General features: G+C 41.4%; 1 non-coding gene across 1 annotated transcript; it reads right to left on the bottom strand.

Annotated features, from left to right (window-relative positions):
* Positions 1-488: 488 nt before the first annotated feature.
* Positions 489-595, bottom strand: LOC148564127 (small nucleolar RNA R71). The gene has a single exon (XR_015885298.1). It is a non-coding gene; the product is annotated as a small nucleolar RNA R71 (small nucleolar RNA).
* Positions 596-11,049: the final 10,454 nt, after the last annotated feature.

Raw genomic sequence — 11,049 nt, 5'->3', positions numbered from 1 at the left:
GTGCTGAGGAAGAGGAAGAGTACTTTGAACTAGACATGGAGGAGAATATGGAGAACATTCATGAAGAAGAGGCTCACAACCATGGCAGAGAAGGTCTAGCAAATCATGCTGGGCAAGAGAGAAGAGTTCTAGGCTCCTACATCAACCTAAACCCAGGAAGCTGTGGGAGTAGCATTCAAAATCCAACCATACATGCCAACAACTTTGAACTAAAACCACAGCTCATCACCCTTGTTCAGAACAACTGTTCATTCGGAGAAGGTGTCCAAGAAGACCCCAATCAACATCTAACCACCTTCCTGAGGATATGCGATACTGTGAAGTCTAATGGTGTTCATCCTGACACCTATAGACTACTTTTGTTCCCTTTCTCGCTCAAGGATAAGGCATCTAAATGGCTGAAATCCTTCCCTAAGGAGAGTTTGACAACCTAGGAAGATGTGGTGAACAAATTTTTAGCCAGATTCTATCCTCCTCAAAGAATCAACAGGCTAAGAGCTGAGGTTCAAACTTTTAGGCAGCAGAATGGTGAGACTCTATATGAAGCATGGGAGAGGTTTAAGGACCTAACAAGGAGGTGTCCACTAGATATGTTCATGAATGGGTGCAGCTACACATTTTCTATGAAGGCCTTTCTTATGAATCAAAGAAAGCAGTAGACCACTCATCTGGGGGATCTTTGAACAAGAAGAAGACCGTTAAGGAGGCCATAGATGTCATTAAAACTGTAGCAAAGAATGACTACTTCTATGCCTCCGAAAGAGGGAACACTAGAGGAGTGATGGAGCTAAACAATGTAGATGCTCTGCTGGCCCAAAACAAGCTCATTACCAAGCAATTAGCTGACCTCACCAAGAAGATGGAGAGGAACTAAGTAGCAGCAATCACCACCTCATCAACAACCCAAGAGGGAGTGAATACAGAGGCAGAGAGTGAGCAGGAGCAAGCCAACTACATTGGGAATTCACCTAGACAAAATCATGACCCATACTCCAAGACCTACAACCCTGGTTGGAGGAATCACCCAAACTTTGGGTGGGGGAATCAACAAGATCAAAGCCAAGATCAGAGACGTCACAACCCCAACAACAATACAGCTCACCAATAATTCACACAGAGAACATATCAACACCACCATAACAACACCTCTCCACATCCATATCAAAACCAAAATAACACTCCTCATCCTTCTACCTCTGATCCCAATCTACCATCATCTAATGACAGACTCTCAAGGATTGAAAACTTACTTGAAGGCATATGCCAAGAGATCCAAGACAGTAAAGCATTCCGAGAGGAAGTGCAGTCCAATATGCAGAATCAAGATACTGCCATCAAGAAACTTGAGACACAAATTGGCTACCTATTCAAGCAGATTTCCAGCCACAACCTTCGCAGTGATACTGACTCACACAAAAGGGAGGAGTGTCAAGCTATTACCCTTAGGAGTGGGAAGGAACTGAAGGAATTCTCCCAGAAACCACAAGAAGAGGGCTCAAATAAAAAGGGAGAAAAGCAAAATGGAGCTCAAGCTTCCACTTCGAGTTTGCAAAAAGAAGAAGGGATGCCGAAGCTGGACGTCCCAAGAGTTCCACACCCTCAGTAATTGAAGAAAAAGGGGGATGACAACCAGTTTTTGAGATTTTTGGAAATCTTCAAGAAACTACAAATCAACATACCCTTTGCTGAAGCAATAGAACAAATGCCACTATACGCCAAGATTTTAAAGGAGCTAATGACTAAGAAGAGAAGCTGGAAGAACAACGAGACTATGATACTAACCGAAGAATGTAGTGCTATCATTCAGCACAAACTGCCCCAGAAATTGAAGGATCCCGGGAGTTTTCAGATCCCTTGTATTATAGGGAAAATCACGATGGAGAAAACTCTTTGTGACTTAGGAGTCAGCATCAATTTAATGTCAGTAGCTATGATGAGGAAGATGAAGATCAAGGAGGCTAAACCAACAAAAATGCCCTTACAATTGGCAGACCGATCGTTCAAATTCCCTCATGGCGTAGTAGAGGATTTGCTGGTGAAAGTGGGAGACTTCATCCCGAAAAATTTTGTAGTGCTGGACATGCAGGAGGAAGCCAAGACCTCTATCATCTTGGGAAGGCCATTCTTGGCCACTGCTGGAGCTGTCATTGATGTCCAAAAAGGTGATCTCACCCTGAGAGTGCACAATAAAAAGATGACATTCAATGTGTTCAAGGCCATGAGTTACCCACCAGAACAATTGGGGGAATGTATGAGGTTGGACTCACTTGAAGAGGAAGTGCAGGAGAGTTTTGAAGAAGAAGATCCTGAAAGGTTAATAGAGGAGGAGTCTACATCGAGTGAAGTGGTTGCAACAACAGAGATTCGCATACAAGGTGCACTAGAGGAAGAGAATGAAAAGATAGAGGCACCCAAACTTGAGCTCAAAGCACTGCCACCCACTCTCAAATATGCATACCTAGGAAATAATAAAAGCTACCCGGTCGTCATAAACTCATCCTTCAGTCAAGATCAAGAGGACGAACTACTACAAGTATTGCGGAAGCATAAGGATGCCATTGGATGGACCCTTGCTGACTTGAAGGGAATCAGTTCAGCCATATGCATGCATAAGATACTGTTAGAAGATGATGCCAAACCATCCATTCAATCTCAAAGAAGGCTGAACCCAATCATGAAGGAAGAGATATAGAAAGAGGTTATGAAGCTATGGCAGGGAGGAGTAATCTACCCGATCTCAGATAGCCCCTGGGTCAGCCTCGTGCATGTCGTGCCCAAAAAGGGAGGAATCACTGTAGTTCCCAATGAGAAGAACGAACTAATTCCAACAAGGACCGTCACAGGATGGCGGATGTGGATAGACTATCGGAAACTCAATGAGGCTACACAAAAGGACCATTTCCCCCTCCCATTTATGGATCAGATGTTGGAAAGACTCGCAGGACACGCATATTACTATTTTCTTGATGGTTATTCAGGATATAACCAAATAGTGGTTGATCCCAGAGACCAAGCGAAAACTTCATTTACTTGTCCATATGGAGTGTTTGCCTACAGCCGCATGCCATTTGGGCTATGTAATTGACCTGCGACTTTCCAACGCTGCATGCTTTCTATCTTCTCAGATATGATAGAGAAATTCATTGAAGTTTTTATGGATGATTTCTCGGTATTCGGAGATTCCTTTACTAGCTGCCTGAGTCACCTTGCCTTAGTATTGAAAAGGTGCCAAGAGACCAATCTGGTCTTGAACTGGGAGAAATGTCATTTTATGGTGACAGGAGGAATAGTCCTTGGCCATAAGGTTTCTAACCAAGGCATTGAAGTGGACAGGGCTAAAGTGGAACTTATTGAAAAACTTCCTCCACCCAGTGATGTCAAGGCAATTAGAAGTTTTTTAAGGCATGCTGGCTTTTACAGAAGGTTTATTAAAGATTTTTCAAAAATAGCTAAGCCCTTGAGCAATCTCCTTATATCAGATACACCCTTTATCTTCGATGAAACATGTATGTGAGCATTCGAGCATTTGAAAGAAAGATTGTCATCTGCCCCTATCATCTCCCCACCTAATTGGAACTTACCCTTTGAATTGATGTGTGATGCATCTGATTTTGCAGTTGGGGCAGTGTTAGGGCAGAGGAAAGATAACTTATTTCATGTGATATACTATGCTAGCAAAGTCCTCAATGATGCTCAAAGAAATTATACCACTACTGAAAAGGAGTTGCTAGCTGATAAACCACTATTTTATAGTTTATATTGTGCTTAATTGTGTGGTTTTGTCATGATCCTTACCCACTTATTCATCAATTTAGCATGCATTTAGATTTCCTTCCTAAATTCAGTACATGTTTGAAAATTGCCTCCTAGAGACTTTAATTATTTATTTTTAATTCTCCTTTATTCCATTCGATGCCGTGATCTGTGTGTCAAGTGTTTCAGGCTTTATAGGGCATGAATGAGATGGAGATTGGAGAGGAAGCTAGCAAAAATGGAAGGAACACAAGAATTTGAGGAGATAACCAGCGAGAAGTGATGCGGTCGCATGGCTCATGCGACCGCGCGAAGGAGCACAAATCGCAGTGACGCGGCCGCATGGCCTGCGCGGCCGCGCGGATTAGAAAGCGCAAGCGACGCGGTAGCGTGGACGACACGAACGCGTTGAGAGGAAAAAGCGCAAGCGACGCGTCCACATGGACGACGCGATCGCGTGACCTGTGCGATCTGCAGAATCTGCTGGGGGTGATTTTGGACCTTAATTCGGCCCAGTCTTCGACCCGGAACAACAGACTAGAGTCAGGGAATATGCAGAAACAAAGGGGAGACACTCATTCAGTAGTTTTAGATCTAGTTTTTCACTCTATTAGGTTTTTCTCTCTAGTTTTTAGGATTTTAATTTTCAATTGGTCTTAGCATTGGAACATTGAGAAGAGTTATTTCCTCATCAAGACATCATCATTCTAGTTTGTTCTCTTAACTTGGTTTTAATCTTCCATGTTCTTTGTTATGTTCAATTTTGTCATTCAGATACTTTTATGATTAATTAATGCAAGGATTATTTCTTTTTAATTCAATTTCTATTCCAATAATCATGTCTTCTTTTAATTCCCTTTCATATGCCATGGATTCTTTATTTACAATGCGTGAGTAGTTTACTTACTTGATGGGGAGTTGATTAAAAGGAACTCTTGAGTTGGAAAGATTGAAAGAAAATTTGTAATTGGGTTAAATGTTGGATTGCTATCCTGTCACCGATGCCAATCCCTTTGAACTAAGTGGGTTGCAACTTGTGAACAGATATGGCATTCCCACTTGTTTGACTTTCCCTTACCTAGTAAGGGATAACCAAACAGAACAACCATTAATTATAAATTAATCTTACAATCACACCATCAATGATAGAGATTCTAACCAATCGATTTCCAGTCAAGGCTTTTATTTATATTATTTAAAATTCCTCAATTTAATTTCCAATTTACCTAGCTCAACTTCTTGGAATATCTGATTAATAAAACAGCACACTTTTCTGCAACTCGTTGGGAGACGACCTGGGACTTAAAACTCCTAGTAATTTTAATTTAAACTTTCTGTGACACATTTCTAAATTGATAGGCAGATTTTCGGTGAGTTAAGAACTATACTTGCAACGTAACCATTTTAATAAATTTTTAATTCACCAGCTTCTGCTTCCCATCAATTTTTGGTGCCGTTGCCGGGGAGTTGCAATAGAGTGCTAATTTTATTAATTAGAATTTATTTATTTGCATTTTATTTAATTTTACTACTATGAGCTGCATGTTTCTTCCGTCAAATGACACGTTCACTTCCTGATCCGCGCTTGCTAATATTCGATCCTGAAATTGAAAGAACAATTTCACGAATAAGGCGAGAACAGCGTAGGTTAGCCCGCTCTGAGGGCGGATCTGAAAGTGAATTTGAGGAAGAAACCAGCCCCCGTTCTACTGATTCGGTTGTTCTACGTGCAGAAAACATGGTAGCTAGAAGAGTTACCATTCAGGAGGAAGGAGCTCCTGATTTTACAATGCAACCGTTTCAAGCGCATCATCCAGCGGTAGCTACAGATTTTGAAATAAAGACCGCACTGCTAAATTTGATGCCCAAGTTTCATGGCCTACCTGCTCAAGAGCCTATCAAGCACTTGAGAGATTTCCAGGCAGCCTGTTCTACTGTCAGGCATGATGGCACTGATGAAACTTCAATTATGCTGAAAGCTTTTTCGTTCTCTCTTGAGGGGAAAGCGAGAGAGTGGTACTACACTCAACCTATAGCAAATGTATCCAACTGGGATACACTCAGAAAGGAGTTTCTGGAGAAATTCTTTCCATCTGAAGTTACTGATAAACTGAGGAAGGATATTTCCACAATTGTTCAGGATGACAATGAGACTCTCTTTGAATACTGGGAGCGCTTCAATAATCTTCTAGAAGCATGCCCCCACTACATGATCGACAAGATCGTGCTACTCAGCTATGTCACAGAAGGAATGAGGCCCCAAGATAAGATCACATTGGAAAGTGCCAGCAATGGGTCTATGAAGAAGTACAAGACTACTGATGAAGCTTGGCAATTGATCAGTGATTTAGCTGAATCTACTCGGAACCATAGACAAAAGCAAGGCCGTTCAATGGCCGTTGCAGAAGTATCTTCTGGCATAGAGACTGCTGCTCTAAATCGAAGCATCTGTGAAATGACCAACCTACTGAAGTAAATGCAGTTAAATCAACAAGCTCAGCAAACTCAACCGCAGCAAAACCAACAACTAGTCCCACAAAGAATTTGCGGAATTTGTGCTGATGACAGTCATTACACTGATGAATGCCCGCAGCTCCAACAAGAAGACAACATGGTGGCATCCACTCACAACTTCTATGACCGCTCCAACCAAGGGTACAATCAAAGTGAAAATAATAACCATGGATGGCAGGACAATTCAAACCAGAATTGGAGGGACAACAATAACAGGGGAGGTAGACATAATCAGAGAAATCAGAGGTGGAATAATAACAACAACAGGCAGCAAAATCAACCTTACCGAGTACCTCACCTGAGGCAAAACCAAGGACCACCGAACAATCAGCAGCAAACCTCTCAATTTACTCATTCTTCTGTATCTTCTAATGAAGATTTATTACAAGCTTTTGAGAAAAGACAACTGGCCATGGAAAATACCATCGTGAACAGTATTAACGCCAGTCTGAATGGTTTCACCTCTACTCTACAAGCTTTGATGACACAACTTAGTGTACAAAATTCCAGTAACCAATCTTCAAGCACCACTAGAATCCCCTCTCAACCATTACCCAATCCAAAGGGAGGCATTAATGCCATCACCCTGAGGTCCGGAACCACACTGCAGGAGAGGAATCAGAAGGAACTAAGCTCACCAGAATACGCCTCAGCTGAAGAGGTGGTAGAAATCGAAGATGTTGAAGAAGAAGAAGAGGACATACAGGACATAGCTGAAGAAGAGATAGCTCCACCACAGGAAGAAGCACAAGAAGGCGCAGGCACCACAGAAAACACTACTCCCATTCCATTTCCACAACTTGCAAGGAAGCCCAGGAAGCAGCTGGAACCTGATCCTAAAATGGTAGAAATATTCAAAAAGGTTGAGGTAACTGTTCCCCTTTTTGATGTTATTCAACAGGTACCTAAATATGAAAAGTTTCTAAAAGATTTATGTATCCATAAAGACAAAATTAATGAATTGGAAACTATTCCTTTAGGTAGTTCTATATCTGCTTTAATGGGAGGATTACCTGAAAAATGTAGTGATCCAGGTCCTTGCATAGTTAGTTGTACTATTGGTGGTGTAGTAATTTATGATTGCATGTGTGATTTAGGAGCATGTGTCAGTATAATGCCTTTGTCTATATATGATGTTTTAAGGCTCCCTCCCTTAAAAAGGTCGGCAGCTCGTTTTGTGTTAGCAGATAAAAGCATTATTACAGTAGCTGGAGTTGCTGAAGATGTTTTGGTGAACATTAAAGGGCTCACATTTTCCACTGATTTTTATATCTTGGAGATTCCCCATAATGATTCAGATAAGCCATCATCAATCCTACTTGGAAGACCATTCCTGAAGACTTCAAAATTCAAATTGGATGCTTTTTTAGGAACATACTCCTTTGAAATAGATGGTCGCATAGTGATCTTCAATCTGAATGGAGTCATTGACAACCCCCCAGAAGATCGTTCTATCTTCAGTGTGATGTCATAGACGAAAGTGTGGCTGAAGTTCAAAAAGAAGAGTTTGAAGAGAGGCACACTGGACAAGGTCCAAGTGTGGGGACACTCTTAACTGACAATGAGGACACTTCGCCATTTTCACAAGCCCCAGATAATCCAGAGCCTACCCATGATCAGAAGTTAGAATTGAAACCTCTCCCTCCACATCTCAAATATGCTTATCTTGAGGATGAGCAGAAGCTTCCGGTTATTATTGTAAGGGAACTGACTTCTCAACAAGAAGAGCATTTACTTGATGTACTGAGGAAGCATAAGAAGGCAATTGGGTGGAATTTGGCAGACATAGTGGGAATTAACCCTCAAGTATGCGAGCACAGAATATTTTTAGAAGAGGGAGCAAGACCTGTCCGTCAACCACAAAGAAGATTGAATCCCACCATCTTGGAAGTTGTCAAAAAGGAAGTGACCAGACTATTGGAAGCCGGTATCATATATCCCATTTCAGACAGTGAATGGGTAAGCCCAGTACAAGTGGTGCCCAAGAAGTCCGGAGTCACTACAGTGAAGAATGAGCATGGAGAGCTCATTGTAACTAGAGTTCAGAATGCTTGGAGAGTCTGCATTGACTACAAGCGTCTCAACCAAGCTACCCGTAAGGATCACTACCCACTTCCATTCATTGATCAAATGCTGGATCGCCTGTCAGGTAAATCACATTATTGCTTTTTAGATGGTTACACAGGTTATTTCCAGATTTATATAGCTCCTGAGGATCAGGAAAAGACTACATTTACATGTCCTTTTGGGACTTACGCTTATAAGAGAATGCCTTTTGGCTTGTGCAATGCACCAGCTACTTTCCAAAGATGTATGATGAGTCTTTTCTCTGATCTTATTGAGAACTGTATGGAAGTTTTTATGGACGATTTTAGCGTTTATGGTGATTCTTTTAACCTTTGCTTAGATGGATTATCTAGAGTATTAGATAGATGCGTTAATACAAACCTTGTATTGAATTTCGAAAAATGTCACTTTATGGTAAAGCAAGGGATTGTATTAGGACATGTGGTATCTAATAATGGCATTTCTATAGACCCAGCAAAGGTGAATGTTATTTCTAGTTTACCTTACCCCTCTTCTGTGAGGGAAGTCCGTTTGTTCCTTGGCCATGCAGGTTTCTACAGGAGATTTATTAAGGACTTTAGTAAGGTGGCACTTCCCTTATCGAGATTACTGCAGAAGGACATTGAGTTCGAGTTCAGTGAGGATTGCAAACAATGATAAGCTGAAGACCGCTCTAACTCAGGCTCCAATTGTGAGAGAACCAGACTGGAGCCAGCCATTTGAAATCATGTGCGATGCTTCCAACCATGCAATAGGAGCAGCGCTGGCTTAGCGTGAAGGTAAGGACCCTTTTGTTATTGCCTATGCGTCTAAGACTTTAGACACTGCCCAGTCCAATTATACTATTACTAAGAAAGAGCTACTTGCTATTGTTTTCGCTCTGGATAAATTCCGAGCTTATTTACTTGGTACTAGAGTAGTAGTGTATTCGGACCATGCAGCTCTAAAGTATCTATTAGCTAAAAAGGAATCCAAACCAAGACTTATACGTTGGATACTGCTGTTACAAGAATTTGATTTAGAAATAAAGGATAGGAGTGGCAATCAAAATTTAGTAGCAGACCACTTGAGTCGCCTTGAACATATTAAGGATGATTCTACTCCTATAGATGATAATTTTCCTTTTGACAACCTGCAAGCAGTATCTGAGGTAGTCCCTTGGTATGCACCTGTTGCTAATTATTTAGTTAGCCGCACATTTCCACCACATTTCTCTAAACATCAAAGAGACAAGCTGAAAAGCGAGTCTAAATATTATATATGGGATGACCCATATATATGGAGATGTGGTGCTGACCAGATAATTAGACGTTGTGTACCTCAATCAGAATTCCAGTCCATTTTAGAGGCCTGTCACTCATCTGAGAGTGGAGGACACTTTGGCCCTCAAAGAACAGCTAGAAAGATCTTAGACTGTGGATTCTGGTGGCCTACTCTTTTTAGAGATGCTGCTGAGTTTTGTAAATCTTGTCACCCATGCCAGAAATTTGGTAACATATCCAAGACGGATGAGATGCCTCAACAATATATGCTTTTCTGTGAAATTTTTGATGTATGGGGCATTGACTTCATGGGTCCATTTCCAAATTCTAGTGGATATTTTTATATATTGTTAGCTGTGGATTATGTTTCCAAATGGGTGGAAGCAATTTCTACCCGCACTGATGATGCTAACACTGTTGTTTCCTTTGTGAGAAACCATATTATATGCTGCTTTGGATCACCACGAGCGATCGTGAGCGATCAAGGCACCCATTTTTGTAACAGGAGACTAACAGGATTGATGAAGAAGCATGGGATAATCCATAAAGTTGCAACAGCTTACCATCCCCAAACCAATGGGCAAGCCGAGGTGTCAAACAGAGAAATTAAGCGTATCTTACAGAAGATAGTAAAGCCTCATAGAAATGACTGGAGCACCAGACTATAAGATGCACTGTGGGCATATAGAACAGCATACAAGACACCCATTGGGATGAGTCCCTTCCGCTTGGTTTATGGAAAAGCTTGCCATCTCCCAGTTGAAATAGAACACAGAGCCTTCTGGGCAGTTAAGGAGTGCAACATGGGAATTGAGAATGCTGGAGCTGAAAGAAAGTTGCAACTGCAGGAACTGGAGAACCTTCGCCAGGAAGCTTATGAAAACTCCAGAATATACAAGGAAAAGATGAAAGCTGTGCACGATCAAAACATCAAGAAGAGAGAGTTCCAACCTGGAGATTTTGTTCTCCTTTACAAATCTCGACTGAGGCTCATGCCCGGTAAGTTGAGATCAAAATGGGAAGGTCCATACAGAATAGAGAAGGCTGAACCGTACGGAGTTTATCACCTAAGCCATCCTTCAAGCTCTGAACTTATTAAGGTTAATGGACAACGTCTGAAGCTGTACCATGGTGAAAAGGTGCAGAAAAATAAGGAGCTTGAGATCTTCCGCTTGGAAGATCCCCACATCGCAGCAGATTGAGCTATTGGAGCGTCCAACTTACGGACGTAAAACCAAAGTGCTTGGTGGGAGACAACCCACCGCAGTATGATCGTTCTTTTCTTCACTTTTAGTTTTTCTTCTTTAAATAACTCTTCTCTTTATTCGTGCTTTCGTGCTCTTTCATATGCATGTCTTTATCTTTCTTTTAAAAAAAATAAAAAATTAAAAAATAAATAAATAAATAATAAATAAATATTTCGCCGCGCGACGCGATCGCACCAGCGACGCGT

The sequence above is a fragment of the Arachis ipaensis genome, chromosome B5 (assembly GCF_059453495.1).
Source record: "Arachis ipaensis isolate K30076 ecotype BB chromosome B5, ASM5945349v1, whole genome shotgun sequence".
NCBI lineage: Eukaryota > Viridiplantae > Streptophyta > Magnoliopsida > Fabales > Fabaceae > Arachis > Arachis ipaensis.
This window is presented reverse-complemented; position numbering and strand designations above follow the sequence as displayed.